Source organism: Ambystoma mexicanum, chromosome 3q (assembly GCF_040938575.1).
Source record: "Ambystoma mexicanum isolate Mex_15411 chromosome 3q, UKY_AmexF1_1, whole genome shotgun sequence".
Lineage (NCBI taxonomy): Eukaryota > Metazoa > Chordata > Amphibia > Caudata > Ambystomatidae > Ambystoma > Ambystoma mexicanum.
The window spans coordinates 725,769,453-725,788,915 of NC_090926.1; positions in this window are offsets into that span (position 1 = coordinate 725,769,453).

Below are 19,463 nucleotides of genomic sequence, written 5' to 3' on the forward strand. Positions count from 1 at the left end.
ACTGCTCAGCCACAGCTACCAGGTAAATCTGGGTGATGCAGACTGCTACCAATTGGGTTTACCGCTAACTCCTGTAGACTTAAACTTTTGCAGTGGTCCCAGAGGGAACTGCACAGGTTTCTGCCTAACAGTCTGGAAGAAAGGTTTCAGAGCATATCACTTCCGGAATCAAATTCTCAGGTGATGTGGTCCTCTCACTCAACTCCAAGCCATGTGGGCAGCAATTTAAGAAAACCATGCAAAAGGACCTCCCCTTATTGACAATAGCAGGGACAAAGTCCTTCAGGCATGGAAGGCGCCAGATCTTATTTCCAACCCGAGATGTAAGGGGAAATGCAATACCATCAGGGGCTTGAAGAAGCAAGCAATGCCTTTATCTGTGGAAACAAATTCCTTGTTATACAGCCTCAATGCTCTACCTTCCATGTTGGAGGGGATGCCACTGTGTATGATCTCACTGACACAGGTGCATCTATCATTATTGGCCTCTGCAGATTCTTCTTATACAACTGAGTCTCTGCTGGAGGATTTTCTGGCATTCTATCCCTGCATCAAGAAGGTACATACATGCTCCTCCCTTCTTGAAACTCGGCACCCCTGAGTAGAGATCCTATCTGATCTGGCCTTTGATTGGGTCTGTGCAGCCTCGTTCACCATGGGAACAGCAGTAGCTGCCAGAAGATATATCCATGTCAGAGACTGACAGGCAGAAAACCAGGAGAACAACGTAGTGCTGTGCCTCCATTCCATGGACCCAGACTCTTGGAGGTGAAGTTTGAGGATAATGCACACTGGGAGAATTCAGGGACTCTCAGGAGAAAACAGAGGATGCAGTACTCGTGTTGTAAGCAAACCTTCTACTCTCAGCCTAGAGCCTAGTAGACAGCTACCAGAGACAAGCCATCCTTCAGGGGCAGGAGTGGGCAGCAGAAACGGTCCCAGAAAATCAAATATCTTCCCCTCTCCGTATCAGATTCATGCAGGATGAAAGTTATATGGGTCAGCTATAGGATCAAATTCAGCTCTTGCCCTCCAGACACAGGGACTCTGAATAGTCCCTAGCCCTTTGATCCACTAAAGAGGATTTGCATGCTGAAGGGAAATACAGGATCTGAGGCAGAAGAAGCATATCTGTCCTCTGCCTCAACATAGCTGCGGACAGGGGTGCTAGTCTCGGCTCTTCCTAGTTTCTCAGGTGGGTACAGGCCACCTGTGCATTTCTACCCCCCTCTAGTATTTGAAGCCTGGCGAGTGGACTTGGGGTGTAAAGGATGAAGAACAAAAACATTACCCAAGGAAAACAAGAACTTACAACCCTAGAATATGACATGGGACAGGAAGAAGAACATAACGAGAGGAAGAAGAAAAGAGGAAGAAATAAGAACTTCTAAGTGATAAAGATATATATGGTTTTGGTGTTAATAACCCTGTAGTTATGGTTAAGTTGGCTTTCCCCTAGGAAGACCAGTTTTTGGGCGACTTATAACATTTGAAACATCTTCACAAAATTTGCAAGGCAAATATAAGCCTGACTCTCAATTTGTTTGCTAAGTTTGCTGCAATTTAGTAAAGGCGGTCAAAGTTCTAGGGGATCCCAAAATTTAAAAAATCCAGATAGACTTGTATGGTGAAAACAACGTGTGACTACAGCCCGAACAGCTGGATGGATTTGCACCAAACTTGTGTGAGGAGTGGCAGCCTGATCCCAAAAGCTCTTTTTTGCAAATTTGGTGTTTATCCGTCCAGCTGATATATTTTTAAGGCCCAAAAAGTAAGTAGGTATAAAAGAATTTCTGATATCTTGGATCAGTTTGTGGATTCACTTCCTGATTCGGTGTCCACGGATGCCTCTGGAGCAACTAGGGAACCACATAAAGTTTGCAGATATCACGTAAAGGTACTGATTGGTCAACTGAGAAATGTGACGTGCGTCAACATGTTTGAAATGGATGCCATGTATGATTCGTGAATTGTGCCATAGTGTGTGAACTTTGCGGTGAACAAGAAATCAAAAACACAATATTACATTTGTCTTACAAATGGAACCACAGCCACAAAAGTGATGAGTGGAAGGTTTTGAATAAATCTGAACCACTGGAATTGCTCTGGACAACCTTCCACACCACCGTTTTCAGCCCGTCTGCGCCATTTCAAAAGGCGTTCAGCCATATGCAAATCAGTCAGGTACTGCCACCAATGGTAGCAGCCCAGCCCACACTGCTAGGACAGGTCCCCTCTTAATGGAAACACCAGCAACCCCTGACATGTGCCCTTTTGTAATGGCTTGGCAGACGAAGAGCAATGGTCTGGAGGGTTTTCCAGAGAAATGCCAGAGGATAAGATTTATTTGAAAACTTCCAGCCTCTACATCTTTTGTTTTGCTATTGTCACCCCAAGTTGGACTGGTATGCCCAGACGTGGGTTCCGTGCCTGAGGGGCCTAGAGACCCAAGCTACTCCTCACTGATGATGCCCAACAAGGCTGAAACATGTCTATGGATACTTGTGGTATTGTGCAGAAGGCATGCCACCTAGCAGTTCGGGCTGGACTACCCCTTTGGTGGTGGGACCAAGCCTGATTTGCATACAGTCTTTGTTTTGCTATTACAAATGAAACCACCTTTGGAGATATAAGGGATTGTAAAGGTGGGTGGAATATGTTTGGAAAGGCAAAAAGACAGGTGTGTTTTTTTTCTGATGTCCACGATCATCTCAGATGTTCAGAGACATTGCAATGATGTTTGAGAACTTGGGAAATTACTGTGGACAGTCAAGCATAGTAATAGATTACAGGGTTTGCTCTAGTGAGCCGGTAGTTATCATTAAGTTGGCTTTCCACTAGGGACAGCACTTTTTGAAAAGCATATAACTTTGGTACCGTTTAACGAATCTGCACAAAACTTTGCAAAAGAAATATAGGCCCACGTTTTTGGGAAAGTTTGGTGCGGTTTCATCAAGGAGGGGCAACGTTTTTGAGGGATACAACACTTTTCAAAATCTGGATACACTTGAATTGGAAAATATTGTTTATCATAGCTACAGCCCGAACCATTGGTCAGATTTGCACCAAAATTGCCCATGGAGCGGCGCCTTGGCCCCGAAAGTGTGATTTTACAAATGTGTTGTTAATTCGTCCAGTGTTCTTTTTTTTTCTCCAAAAGTGCCAATATATAGGTTGGCCATGCCTCGGACAATGTGGCCACTGGCCATGGACACCAGAGACCAGCTATGGAGTTAAAGTGAAAACTGGGCCTGCCCTGTGGCAATGCCCAGTGTCTACTCTCAGATGCTTAGTGAGGACTGCAACATTGCTTTAGCCCATGCCCCAGGTACTATGGCCACTGGTCATGGCCTCAAGCATAGATTACCTGGATGAGGGGTATTCGAGGAGTGGAATGGGACACCGGACGGCGATACACAGGATCCCCTTCCCTGCAACACCTTTTCCCCATCCTACACAGTAGGATCCCTAGGAACTCAAGTTCCCGGCCTTTACCAACACAAACACTTTCTCGCGGACATTTCACTGTGAGCGACAACGGATTAATACCACAGCCGTATACCTGACATGTCCCTACACCACAGTCAGGCAAGGTCAGGCAATTATGGATCATTACACACACCTGACTTCTATCACACTTCCCCACACGGATAAAAGGTGGAGCACAAAAGCACACTCTGAGCGAGGCAAAACACACGAGGAAACAGCAGTTCCAAGACGGCAGTTTAATACAAGGAGGAAGACGACGAGAACGGAGAAGGTTGCAAGAAGGGAACCACCCTTGACCTATAAAGATGGTTACTTTCACGAGCCTTGGAAAGTAAGAAACAGAAGGCCAGGAAATAAGGCTGATAAAACATGCACAGTGTGTCAGAGGTACCCAGGGCTCTCACGCATCAATAACCAAGGTGGGGAGGAGCGATTGCCGCCATGGTACTGTCCTTGGCTCCTACAACAAAGCATTTTAACAGTTTTTAGAAATTTGAAGTGCTTTGACTGAAATAATTATTTAGGTGTGAATTTCAGTTAGAAGGATCCTGCCTTGCTTCCTTTGAGCTTATTTTTCACCTATTCGCTGCCCTCCATTAAAATGTCTTAAAGTCCTGCCCCCAGGGCCTTACTTGATAGCTGAACTACAATTTCCTTGTGGATTGTAGTCCAGTGTTCCTTATTTGCGCAAAACAGGCACGAGAGTGCCGGCGCGATAGGGACAAGCCGGTCTGTGGTGGTGATATAAAAGGAAGCCTTTGTCTTCACTCGGCATCTGATTCTTCTATATTTGCAAGCATTTTGTATCCTGTATTAATTCATTAATTCAATTTGCTTAAATTGGTTTTATTGATTGAGTTCTTCATTGTGGTTATACGTTCTTACATTTTAGCATTTTAACAGTTTTTAAAAATGTTAAGTGCTTTGACTGAAATCATTATTTTGGTCTGAATTTCAGTTACAAGGATCCTGCCTTGCTTCCTTTGAGCTTGTTTTTCATCTATTTGCCGCGCCCTGTTAACATTTCTGAAAGCCCTGTCCCTAGTGCCTTACTCGATAGCTGAACAGCAATTCCCTTGTGGATTGTAGTCCAGTGCCTATTATTTGTGCAAACCAGGCGCTAGAATGCCAGTGCGAGAGGGACAAGCCGGTCTGTGGCTGTCTGTTGCGCTCCGGGGTGTCTGGGGCTGTAAAATATTAATTGTATATAATTAGCTATCATGAGCGCTGCACGCGTGCTGGTGCTGATTAATGCAGCCAAAGAGAAATCGGACACTAGGCTTTCTTAGGGGGCTGATGAGGCGTCCGCGTTCATACTCGTCTGACCACTCTTCGTGAACAGTATGAGGAGAAGAATGATACAACATGGTCGGCTGTAAGCCTACATAAAGGTGAGCTGAGGGATGGAGCCTTATTGAGGTCCAAGGTCCTAATTCCTGAGGGAAAATGCTGCAATACGGACAAGGACACTGACGGCACTGCTGCCCCCAACTAACACTACTAGAAGGCAGAGTGTCAGTTCTGAACAGCTAAGTGTGGAGGCAGGGTCCGGGGGAAGGAGAATAAGGAGGTTATGAATACTCAGCACCGGCCCAAGCCGGCCACAGGTTCTACCTTAGTGAAATATGAGACCTCGGCAACACTGGAAATTCTTTTATTAAATACCAGATCATTACTAAAACATGTGCTTGATGTTGCTACATTTATAGTCATACGCAATATTGATATCTGAGCTCTAACCATGGCCTGGAGCCAGACAGCGGTCGGATCTTTGTTGACCCTCGCTGTGCCTGAGGGTTATGAGATCTACCATCAAGATAGACAAGAGGGTATAGGCGGGGGAGTAGCTCTGATTTTTAAACATACACTGGACATTTGGAAAGTTGAAATTCCAGCCATTGAAGGCTGTGAATTGATTCAGTTGAAGATTAGGACAGACGCAGAATTCATATTTAATCTGGTTCTCATCTACAGACCCCTCTCATCGATGCCTGATTTCTCCAACCAATTGTGTAACTCTTTTCTCTCTTTTCATAAAGTTAATACTAAAGCATTAGTGCTAGGGGATTTTAAATACCGGCTAGGGACTAAGAATTATACTGATGCCATTTAATTAGAGGATGCCCTGTGTGATTTGGGCTTTGAACAATTTGTTAAAGCTCCCACCCATAATTAAGGTAATATGCTTGATTGGATATCCTACTCTAAGTTTCTCTTACGCAGCCAGGAAATGAGTCCATGCCCATGGTCAGATCATTGTTTCATCCAGTTTAGTATTAGCTCTGCTAAAGCGCCTATAGCTAAGGAGCCTCCTACAATTAGGATTCCTGTAGAAACCACAGGAATCTCACACTTGAAACAATGTGCCCCTGGCTCCTAGCTTTGGAGAAGGAAACTAATGATATGGAGTCTGTATATGACATTGTGGAACAATACAAAAGTATTATGTTGGACGACACTGACTGTCTAGCACCCCTTAAAAATAAGAAGAAAACGAATGGGAGGCAGGCTAATCCATGGTTCTCTCCTGAGCTTCAAATGCTTAAGAGTGCCAAGATTAAGAGTCTTTATTTCTGGAAGGCCTCTCTCACAGATAAGGAGAATTACAAACAGATGGCAAAAAACTATAAGAAGGCTGTTATATTGACTACAAAGTCCTCACTTGATAATAGAATGAATTTAGCACAATCCCATCCCAAAGAACTATTCAAAATTCTAAAAGAATTCGAACATCCGGATCAAATTGCTGTAGAAAGCATCACTGAAGACACTGGCGGTCATTACGAGTATGGCGGTAGGGGCTTAATGGCACCGTTAAGGATGGCGGTGCTGTTAAGCCCCTACCGCCATATTCCGAGGTCCCTTAGCGGGTCCCAGCAGGTTCTTTGCAGGACTCATTAAGGGACCTTGCAGCTAATAACGGGCCGGCAATTTGCGTCCCCGTTATTAGCGCCTTCCCCATTCCCATTGAGCCCTATGCGGGCTCAATGGGAATGGGGAATGGTTTACTGAATGGGGACTTACTGGGTCCGCATATGTCGGAATGTCCCGGTAAGGGTTCCATGTGATAATATTGCAGCCAAAATATCGCCATACAAAAATGTCACCATATTTTTGCGGCGATATTATCACATGGAACCTGCGGGGGACACCCCCGCAACCCCCATATATATTTAAAGGGAGCGGGGGACACCCCCGCAACCCCCCCACCCATTTACCCCAAACACTTTCGCCACCAAAAATATCGCCTATGGCCGTTCCCGACGACCATATGTACGGCGATATTTTTGGTGGCGAAGAAAATATTACCTGATACCCCGGTAAATCCCCATTCAGTGACAGCGGACCCGGACCCGGGTTTGGAGGCAGCCATGGCGCTAATAGCTCCAGGGCTACCTCCAAACTCGTAATGACCCCCACTGAGTGGTGCACCTCTATTCAGGATGCTACAGAGGGAAAACTTAATATGATATAATATAAAAGAATCTATAACACCGACTGAGAAATCATCTGTGAGTTTGAAACAGAAAGTCTGGAATAAGAATGAACAATTTCATTTTAAACCAATATCTGAGGAGGAACTGGCCCTAATAATCAAAAGGTTGATACCAACCTCTTCCAAGGGGGACATATGTCCTGCATTGGTTGTAAAAACATGCTCTCTTCTCCTTATTGGCACACAGTGCAGATTTGTGAATACCTCCTTTAGTGAATGCAATGTACCTGCATCTGTTAACATGGATTTCCCCCTATTTCCAGTTCTCCCTTTTTTGTTGAAAATACTTCTATAGAGTAGCCTATACGCAAGTTCTGACACACCTAAAGAATAACAATAGTTTTAACAAGTGGCAATCGGGGTTCAGAGAAAACCATGGTACAGAGACTGCTCTTCTGGACCTGAAGTCCAAACTTCTCTGTATTACGGATAAGGGACTAACAGCCCTCCTCATGCTGCTTGATCTCTCTGACGCCTTCGACCTTGTAAATCATACCTTACACCTTGATCGACTAGGGAACGTAGTACGGTTTTCTGATCCAGAGATACACTGGTCCAATCATTTCTGTCCAATCGTTGGTGTAGAGTCAGCAGTACTCTGGCAGAGAAAACCCCAATTTTACTTACACATGGGGTACCACAAGGGGTGTGTTTGTCTTCCACTTTTTCTAACATTTTTATTGTGCCATTTCTTGACCCTCTTGAAGAAAAGAAAATCAACTTTACGAATTATGCTGATGACACGCCATGTGTCAATAATCTTTCATGTAATCATGCAGATGATCAAACAGTATTTAATCAGACATATGGAGTGATCCAACGCTGGATGTGTGAAAATGGTTTGGCAGTGAACAGTGACAAAACCAAGATTATGGTGGTGGGCACCTTGGCAAAAACTTGGAAAATGGGCTTGGAATACGCTCAATTGTGTATTGATTGCTGTGTCATAGACACCAAAAGCAAAGTTAAAAATGTGGGTGTCTATTTCAATCGCAATCTTATTATGATGTCTTAGGTTGGTAGCATGGTATCATCAGCCTCATATTATACCAAACTTCAGCATATCCAAAGAAAACTGTGAGATAATTGTCAGAGCTTTAATTGGCTCATGGCTAGATTATTGTGACAGCTTACTTATTGGTCTGGCTAAAACCGAGATAGGGCGCCTTCAGGTAATTCAAAATAAAGTGGTCAGGATTTTTATGGACATTAGGAAAAGGCAAAATGTGTTGGATGACAGAAGAAGCCTGCACTGGCTTCCAATATAGGAATAGTTCTTCACCTTATAGTGATAACACAGAAATGCCTGAGAGGTCCCTTACCACGTATTTTAGTGAAGTGTATTTGCAACCTCAGATCTAATGATACATACCAACTGAAAATTCCACCACATAGATTGTCTCAAGTGAAGAAAGGAGCGTTCTCTGCAGCAGCCTGCATGGTATGGAATGCTATACCACCAGACCTGAGGAAGCAAACATCCACAGCTGTATTTAGAAAGAGACTTAAGACTTACCTTTTTAGATAGGGAGGATTGAATTATTCCCCTTTAGTTTCTGATCTCTGGTATATGCCTGATCTTTGTGTTGTCTATGTAATGTGCCCTTAAGCCTCCGGGTCAGTGGTGCACAATATAAATGATAAATAAAAAATAAATGAATAAACAAAGCCGCATCTGAAGAAGCAACACAGCTGGTGAGTCAGAGAGACTGATACCAAACCCGCTTCTGTTTTGAACCTAGCTTGCCCGCGGCAACATTGTACAAATGGAACATTGTATGAAGTGTTTCGAATGAGCGATGCAACTCTAATTGAAAGCCAGAAAGAATTACTTGAACTTCATAATTGAACTCTGGGGAAATCAAGAAAAGATGCCACACACCGAGTGGTCTGGCACCACGTGGGTGCTCATTCAAAAGTCTCTGTTAGCTATCCAACTGTTAAACCCTGTGCACATTTGAAAGTCATTGACAGTAACAAGTAAATCGAATTGGTCCGAGCCCAGCTGAGGGAGACTGATCTGAGACCTGGAAGAGGGAGATCCAACCCTGAATGGATCTGAGTCTGACAGAGGGGATCCCTGTTAAACCCTTAGTTTGAGAAAAAGATCTGAGCCCTGCTGAGGGGGATCCAGGGTGACTACCCAAAGTGAATACTGAAAACGCTAAACAGAACATTGGCATGTAATTTCTGCTACAGCCAGACCTCTGCGTCAAGAGACTGGTGAGAAGTGAAGAGACTTGAACAAAGAAGGTCTTGAGTTTTGTAAACTGTGAAACCAGAACAGTATCTTTGTGCCGCAGAAGTCACAGTTTGCACTTTGCTCAAGTGAACCACCTTGCCCCATGCTGAAAACATGGGAAAGGGAGGCCAACAGCCCAAGTATCCTGACTTATCATTATGTAAACAGTTCCTTTTTTTCATGAACTGCACCCCGCACTATTTGTAACTGGTAGTAAGGATTTTTTAATATAGGCCCTTTTTTTGTTGACACAACTACACTAGGACTGCCTTCTTTCATATTTGATGGTTGTAGCTTGCTTCCATCTTTAGATTTAGGTTTAGATAGGTGTTTATCACACCACTGCAACAGTTCAATAAACACCCTTGAACTGTGGTCACTTGTGTATGTTAGTATTGCCACCATGTGTTCCTTACACCAGGCACTTCAGCTATAATTTGCATCTCCAGAATGCGTTGCTCGAAGTGTCACATGCCAATGCATGCTGCAAAATAGATGTTAAAGGAACTTTATAGTTGTTTCATATATTTTAAAGTGGAATTTTTAATAACTTACATGTAGTGCTGTATACAGATGAAACATCTTCAGTTTAAAAAAGCATTGAAATTCACTGAAAAACCTTTGTTAAAACACATAATGGTTAAGTTACCTAGCCCAATTTCTACTGTAGAGTGCGTGGCAGGGGGTTGTGTTATGGCTGAAGCCCATGCCCCAATAATTGTGGCCACTGCCCATGGCTGCAAACATGGACAGTGGCCCCTGATGCCATTATGGAGGTGTAGTGGACAATGCACCAGGCTGCAGTTTAAGTCCAGTGGATATTGAGGTTGGTTTTGATGAGGACATGGTTGAGCCTCCTGCTCTAGGCAATACAACTATGACTTGCATCCCCAAAATATTGTTGAAGGCGTGTTGTGGTTCTTTCATATACATTAAAAGTGGAATTATTATTAACTTTCATGCAATGCTGTCACATCATGAAAGATATTGAGTTATACACATCTTTGAAATACAGTGAACAATTGTTGTTATTGGGGTGTTATGGATAAGCTGCCCTAATAGAAACCTGTGAAATTCAGTGAGGAAAAACATCATCAAATGGACATTATGTTTAAGTTGCTCTTATAAAAACCTTTACAATTCAAATAAAAAACTTTGTTAAGGGACATTATGGTTAAGTTTCTCTAATAAACCTTTGCAATTCAGGTAAGAAAACATTGTTATATAGACATTATAGTTACGCTACTCTAATACAACCATAGACATTTGGAGAGAGAACTTTGTTAATGGATGTTATGGTTAAGTTGCTCCTATAAAAACCTTAGAAATTCAATGGACAAACTTTTTTAAAGGGAAATTATGGTTAAGTTATTAAAACAACGTTGATATTCAATAACAAATTAGGTTAAAAGCACATTTGTTAAGTTTCTTTGATAAAAACCTTTGAAATTGACAGAAAAATCTGTGCTCAAGTTGTACTATTGTTAAGTTACTCTAATAAAAATGTTGTTAAAGGGCTCTTATGGTTGAAGCGCAACATTGAAAAACCTACTAGATTTGCAAGTTATGGTAAGCTATGCAATTATATTTCGCACCACACCATGCACTCCTCTGACTAACACCCAGGGCATCAAAGATGACATCCTAAATAGCATCATCAATGACATCACTGATGACATCACTAATGTGTAACAATCCTAATGGAAAGTTCTTACACATGGTTGTATTTTGGGTATTGCTACTAACATAGGAAGGGGGCTAGCCAAAAGCTCAAACATTAACTACACTCCCCTCTGTACCTACCCCATGCCCCTCCCCTTCCCCTTCACCCCCCCAGCCTGCTCATCAGTCTTTTAGTCAATCTCTATGATTGCAATTTCCTCTCTCCCCGGTAGCATGCTTTAGTTAATTTCCACTTTTGCAAACAGCGTTACTGTCAGCGCTATCCATCCCTGTAACCCTGTGATGCACAGCTGAAACCCTTAATTATTTATTCATGTCTATAAGTTATTTTATTTCTGAACGGTGTACCCTTATATCACGCCCCTCTCTTTGAATCCCCCCCGGTCCCACTGAACCAGGAAGCAGACTGCTTTGCAAAGTAAAAAATATTTATGTTATGTATTTGCACAATATATATCACACTACTTTAATGGTTATACACTGACCACCAATGGGGTGATGTCACAATAAATCTCTTTAATCACACGGAGTAATGATAGGAAAAATAATGCAGCATAGAATAATACTTTGGTGTGGGTAAAATCAAAATGCAATGTGATTACTCTTTCCCCCTGTGCACTACTCAATCCCCCCAACATACAATATAAAGAGATGTAAGGAAAACAGAATTCAACAAAATAGTATCAATCCCAATTTCCCCCAGCAAACACAGAGAAAACAGAATTGATTGCAAACTTGTCAAAAATGGTTTAAAGTTGGCTTTGCATGAATGGTAAAAACACTGAAAATGGATTTAATTCACTAAAATGGTTTCAATACTAGTGGGGGCCGCTTTGTATAGTTTCAGCCAAACACTAGCAATGATTATTGAGTAACGAACAAGTTGAAAACGTAATTCTGAGGTCGGATGCAATGAATAGCTATTTCACACGTGATAGATTTAAGCCAAACGAAAAACGAAATTGCAGCAAATTTTTCTCCGGGCTATGCGTGATGGCGGTAAAACTATAAGTTGGGATGCACTTTTGAATATGTTGGAAAGCTGAGGATGTTAGCTTCAAGTAGACACTTAAATTTTGTTTCGAGCATAAATGGTGAAGAAGTTATGAAGGTTTTTGTGGAGTTCATTTTTTTCAGAAAGAGTCAAAATAGCAAAACAAGTATGCGCTTTTTTTTTAAATTAATAAACAAGGTTTCTTTACACTAGGGGAGACTATGAAGATGCAAACTACACGACAGCGCAGCCACCAGCTCAGGATATCACTGGTTGGTTTGGCCTGCCGAGACGGTCGCCTTTCTTCAGAAAATATATCAGCGCAAAGATGATTTTAACACTACTGTTACAAAGGACTATTGGGTAAGAGAAAGAGTTCAGGCAAGACAAAAAGATTCTAACAATGCAGTTCTGGATGTAAGAGAATGGGTTTGGATAGGATTACTTATGGACAATACATATGCTAGTGACAATCCTATGCTATGGATACTCACTACCAATGTTTGGAATGGACCCGTCAGGGATCTGGTCAGGGATACTTTCTGGACAGGAATTCTGCTAGCACACCGGACTGGTCTGGTCAGTGCTCTGGTTCTGCAATCAGCAGGGCACTCTGGACACCGAACGGTGGGACTGGACTGGATCTGACAGGTTCTGGTTCTGGTTCGCAGCTATCTGGTCACAGATCGGTTCTACTGGGTTGGATCTTTGGATTCTGGCAATAATTTTGTGCAAGAAAGCAGCACAGCACAACCAGGCTGTTATTTTTTCCCCTTAGAGGTCTGGGATAAAATCTGGTTTTTGGATTTTGTAAAGGCCAAGCTGAGAATGGTTCTGCTTTGGAAATGGGCCTTTCTGCTTTCAAAGTTCTGGAGTCTGGAGTCTTGCATATGGATTTCTCTTGCAAAGTGCTCCTCCAGCAATCGGTTGGTGGGTGAATGTTTGTGTCTTTCTAGGTCCTAAGCTGTCTCTATGTATGTATTTCCTAAAGGGGTGGATATGCTGAATTATACTAGGCACACCCCTAGCTATCCTATTGGTTAGGGTCTTTCCTCTCCCTTGATTTGAGAGGAAATCAGAGTGTCATCATGACAATGTGTTTTATGATCCAGGGAAAACCTCCCCTTTGCTTCTGCACATGAAATCTACTTTTCCTATAATGCATATTTACAATTTTACAAACTTGATAGCAATAGCATATTTATATTACAGATTTGGTGGAGCAAGTATTCATCCAAGCCCCGTCTCGGTGAGAGCTTGGGTCTAGATTTGGCCATTTTTCACACTTTTGGTCTGGTACCCAATGTCAGATTTGTCCACAATTTTACACATATGTGCGCATGATATCTGGCCATAATCATATGAAGTTTCATGTTTCTGACATCACCACAATTGCCACAAAACCACAATTTCTGCAGTCATGTCCCTGAATATAGCACAGAGTTCTGAGTACTTTTAAAACGTGACCAAAAATTTCACATTAACAATACTGTAATTTTACATTTTTTACAAATTCGCACAGTCCTTTGTCAGTCGTTTTCAGACATATACTTTTCTGTGCTTTAAGAATAAACAAAACTGTCTATTCCCGCCCCCAAAGTTTCTGGTGGCTCAAGAGCAATCCCCGCCTCTTTCCTCTGGCAGGGGCTTCTGTTGACACTTGCATCTGCATATCTTTTCAATCAAGGAAGTCCTTTGTCTCTCCCAGGAGCAGCAGTCCAAATCCCCTCCCCTCTTCATTAACACCTGAATGTGAGTTCCTGGGCCAGAGAGCAGAAGGGAGGTGCCTTTTGTTGGGGCAAGCTGTGGAATTTTCTTTGTAGTTCTTTGGCTGTCATCAGGCTGACTTTAAAAATCCACTTGTTTAAATCTTTCTTTGATTAATATAAATTTATAATTTCAAAATAGGCACACAGAACTCTAATCCCAGTCTTTTAAAACATAGATATAAATAGTTGCAACCTATATTACTTTAGATGGCAAGTCACTTAATTCCAACCATTTGATTTTAACTGCACAAGTTTAAGCTTCTAATACAATCAAATGACAGCTGTCATACAGGCGGCTGGTTGTACTGCGCCCATATTTGACAGATTTTCACAGACAAGCACACTTTTTAATGTGGATATTCTTATGATGGATTCTGCTTTTCCTGACATTGGGCCTCATTAGGACTCCGGCGCTAAACCATGGTGCTATTAGCACCATGGTCCATGCCGGAGTCCGCCATGGCGGAATGGGGAATTACCACCCCATTCCGAGGTTGGTGGGGCTGTAATTCCTCATGCCGCCATGGCCCTTCCCCATTCCCATTTGTGCCCCATAGGGCTCAATGGGAATGGGGAAGGCGCTAATTACGGTACCGTAAATTGTGGTACCGTAATTAGCACCATGGTCCCTTTGCGGGTCCCTACTAAAACCAGCCGTTAAGGTCGGGTCCCGCAAAGGGACCTCGTAATTAGGCGCCAGGTGTTTAACGGCGCTGCAGCCTTTTACGGCGCTGTTAAACACTTAGCGCCTGGGTCATAATGAGGCCCATTGTGTGCTTATGTGGATTCCTTAAATGAAGTGACGGGTAACACCCAGCAAGGATGCTGGATATTTTCTGATGTTTGAAACCATTATTTTGTATTTTTCAGCGACCAAGGAAAAAGGATTTCAGAGCACTTCTGGGTTTCCTTGCAATAAAACACTGCCTTTCATGTAGTTTCCATTTTCACTCTGTGTGCAGCCCAGTGACAAGTTTCAGCAGTGTGGCCTCCTTCCACTACTGACAACCGGCAAAGTAGATTGGCAGCCATCCTTTCCGGTTTCACAGCGCAATTTTCATAGGTTTAGCGCGCATAGGGCTTTTTGCAGCCATTTTGCTGGCTCTGGTGCCATCAGCACACAGTGATGTCGCAGGGCAGAGACTAGTGGGTACGTACATCCCACAGTAAGAAGCAGTGATTCCATGCCACAAGGCCACAGTATGCAGGACATGTTCTGTGGTGCAGAAATGGAGCGCTGTGTGCAGCTTCAACATGCGGTGACAATGCTCCTATCTGGCTCTATGAAGTCATCCATTGCTACCGGGATGCCAACGATGGTAGGCATATTCAGGTGGTAGGCAGTGATGACCTGCTAGTCTGTGAGGTCATGTTGCAGAATCCTGGGCCTTAGAACCCTGTGCTGGTAGGTCCTTTGGGCTCTCCTACCCGTCCTCCTCCTGTCCTGGCATTGCTGCTTTGCTCAGGTGCAGGCTGATGAGCTGCCTGGGTCGGGGACCGGCATCCGGGCTGATGGGCTACCTGGGCTGAAGGCTGAAGGCTGAGGTGCCAGCTGGCTGATGGGCTGTCTGGACTGGGGGCTGAGATGCAGAATGATGGTTTGCCTTGGCTTTGGGCTGGAGTGTAGGCTGATGGGCTGCTTGGGATGCAGGTGAAGTGCAGGCTGATAGGCTGCCTGTGCTGGGGCTGAGGTGCAGGCTGATGGGCTGTCTGGTGTTGGGTGCTGAGGTGCAGACTGACGGTCTGCCTTGGCTTTGGGCTGGGTTGCAGGCTGATGGGCTGTCTGTGCTGGGGGCTGAGGTGCAAGCTGCTGCTAGTCCACCTATGTTATGGTGATCATTTGCCTTAATTGCCTGATTTGTAGCGACAATGGTCATTCTCAGTCCATGGTGCTTTAAAAAGTGAGCCTGCTGTTTTCTGTGCTTTTAATGCAGTCCCCACCCCCTGATTGATGTATACATGTGTGGCCTTTTGTGAGGGTTGCATGCTCGCCACTTCCTTCTCATTCAAGCTGATAGCTTGGAAATGTCGAGGCTATTACAGCCCAGCGACAGACCAGAAATAGCCAGACAAGGAGGAAAAAACATTAAAGGCAGAGACAGAAACTGGGTGTGTCCCAGAGGACTGGCACAGGCTGAGTCAAGGATGAATGGATAACGAGGAGAGAGGGAATGACATGGGATGAGCGTATGCATGACAAATTTTACTCTGGCAATTTGCACCTGCTACGAGCAGGTGCATTTTCTATAGTCAATGTTGAAGTTGAAAGCAGTGTTACATTTCAGTAGCATTCACATCATCGTAATTTCAAGGTTTACATTTTATTTACGCCACCTTTTGCCGTCCCCTTTTGCACTATGAAGTCCACCACCAAAAAGCAGGCAAACTCCATAGAGATCCAAACATTTGCGCCAACATGAAAATGCATGCCAGCGCAAATGCTGGTGGATTTGTATGTTGGAGAAGGGAGCAGCTTAAATGCAACATGCGTTTCACCCCCATCTCTGTCATAAAAATGTAGGGAAAATAAAAGACGTAACATCCTTATGCAAGGCTTTTAGGTCTTCCAATTGCGTTAGACCCAGAGCAAAATGAGCTCCACTGTGTTGTCTTCCCTGACTCCTCAATTGGATACCCTAAATTTGAATGAATCCTCCTGCACTAACTCACTCATCGTTCATGCTAAAACTGACTATGCACTGACCAACTAAGCCACCGACAAATGACTATTTAGAATCTATTCCTTCAGACATCAAACAACAGGAGGCTAATTTTTCAAAGCCCTCGAACGCAAAAAAAAAAAAAAGTGCAAAGGCTGGTGATGTTACGTCTCAATATCTTCTTTCACACTAGGGGACATGTTTGTGATTTTTGGAGGCAATGGGGTGAGGGCTGAGGGGCATAAAAAGGAGGTACATTTCCAACCCCATGTCAGGGACGTCATTTCACCATCGGAAGTGACATCACACGACCTTTGACCTCTGATGACATCAGAGGTAATGACATTTGACCACCACCCGATGGAAAATGGCCTTTTACCCCTTGGCAAAACCGGAAGTATCATCACATAGCATTGTTCCTAAGTACACTATGAAAAATATGGATATGATATCACTATAATGTGATATACATTTCATACAAGAATGGATCACTATATGTGTCATTAATATCAGTGTGTATAGGCCCATATCAGCAAAATACTGTGAATGCAAGCAGACGTCCAAGGCCAAATGATAATGATGTGTTATTATAAAGCACTTACGCATAAGCGCTTTATATAGAACAAATATACATACAATATCACCCAACCTGTGTTGGTACTCATTTATCAACCTCAGAAGGATGAAAGGATGAGTTGAGGTGTTTGAGGACAGACTAAATCAGTGACTCACCCCCTGTAATGTGTCTGGAATAAACCCTCAATAAGTCTAGCAATTATTGCATAGAATTTCAGAAAGACAAAATATGTGTTATTCCTATTCTTTCTTATTCAGAATCACTGCTGAAAGACCCCCACCCCCTTTTTAAGAGGCCTGAACAAGAAAGCCAGCAACACCAAAAATAAAGAGCCACATGGCACTGGACACAGCCAGCCCAGGTGCTTACATTTAAAAAAGAAAAGAAAAAAATAACTTTTCTTCTTTTTTTAGGGGTCGCAAGGCAGATCTCAGGCGTAGCAAGGGAGACCTCACGGGTTGCGACTGCGACCCATGGCAACCCCAAAATGGCATCCCTGCTCCATGTTCTTCTTCTATTGTTAAAACATTTTATTTTATTGTTAATTTATAACACACTTAATAAGAACGAGTGGTTTCTAAGCGTGGGATCGGGATTGGAACCTGTGTTGTACCGCAAACGCATTGCCCCTGAGTTGTCCTTCCTCCCACATCCTTCTGCAAAAAACACTTGGCTTTAGACCGGCATATTATTTTCATGATGGCATATCGCCAAAGAATTCCTATGGAATCTGCAATATATTTACACCAGCAACAATCAAACAGTTTCCACCCATGCATAAAAGACAGGCATCATTTATTCAATTTTCATAGCAAGGCACAGAAAGAAGACGTAAAGGAATTTACCCGCTTTATATATTTTCTTTTTTCATTTTGTAGTGCAAATGATTAACATTTCACAGTGGGAACATGTTTGCACAGAGGGGATCTCTTTGTATATAAGTGCAAAGGTAAGTCGTCCCCTCCATGCAAGCTCCTAGAACACTACACTTCTAAAACCAATTTACCTAGAACCAAGTGAAAACGGTACTCCCATATGAGCACAGTTGCTTCTATGCCCTCGACACAAAACACCTAGAAACACAAACCCAAAATAGTAACCAGGTGCTTCCGAACTGCACATACCAACACAACAGCAAAGCTATCTTGCATTCTCCTTCTTTTCCCCACTAACCTCACCCACACTTCTCTTTCTCTTAGATCCTCCGGAGCGACTGGAGAGCATGGCAATGGGAGCAGTGACAGTATAAATTGCAGTAACATAACACAACATATACAATACATGTGCAATTAATTAATACATGGATTTTTAGGTTTGTAAAAGTGTGTTGAAATATTCTGCAAGTGAAATTTCTGAAATATAAATGCTTGGTCAACATGACAAAATGCACAATAGTTTCCCACTTTTTTTGTCATTTAGAATAATACGATTGGTAGCAACGTACTAAATGTATTATCCCTTTTTTAAATGTGTTTCAGTAATTCCTCTTGGAGCTCAATGGTTATTCATTCACTCTGTCTTAAAGCACACAACTATGAAATCCGGTCTCGTTAGCAGGTGGATCCCCTTAACAAATGAAAGGGCTGCAGCTTGTGACCCTTGAATGGAGCCCCTAGTATAGGTTTGGTTTCACCCCACCCTTACCTGACCCATCTGTTGTAACATCACAATTCGGACCGGGTCTCTTCTCACCTGTCTCAGCTCTCAGGGTCTCCTGCAACACACAACTTTATCTGTCATCATTCATCTCAAACACGTATTGTCTTATTTTACTCTCTGCTCCTCTTTGCAGACTGCAGACTATTGTTTTAAGTCAGATGCCACACGCCCCTCTACACCACAGGGACGTCATTTGCGGGTTGCCAGGGTTCTCAACTGCGACCCCTGAGGTCTCCCTTGCAACTCCGAAAAAAAACGTTTTATTATTTGTATTTATTTATTTATCTTTTTTTAATGTAAACTCCTGGCCTGGCTGTGGCCAGTGCCATGTGGCTCATTGTTTCTGGAGTGGCTGGCTTTCGGGTTCAGGCCTCTTAAAATAAATATATATTTTTTAAAATAAAACAGCAGTTTGGACAAGTGAAACACTTGGAACAGTTGCCCTAAATAAGAAAGAATAGGAATAACAAATAATGTGTCTTTCTGGAATTCCATACAATAATTGCTAGACTCATTAACGGTTTATTTCAGACACACTTCAGGGGGTGAGTCACTGATTTAGTCTGTTCTTAAACACCTCAACTCAGTCTTTCATCCATCTGAGGTTGATAAATGAGTACCATCACAGGTTGGTTGATATTGTATGTATATTTGTTCTATATAAAGCGCTTACGCGTAAGTGCTTTATAATAAAACATCATTATCATTTGGCTTTGGTCGTCTGCTTGAATTCACAGTAATTTGGTAAAATGGGCAAATGCACACTGATATTAATGATAGATATGGTGATCCATTCTTGTATTTTGTTTTTCTTTTTTTTCTGTGTTGGTTTTACAAAACCTTTACAAAATGAACACAAGAAATTAAAACTTACCAATTCAAATCATAACAATA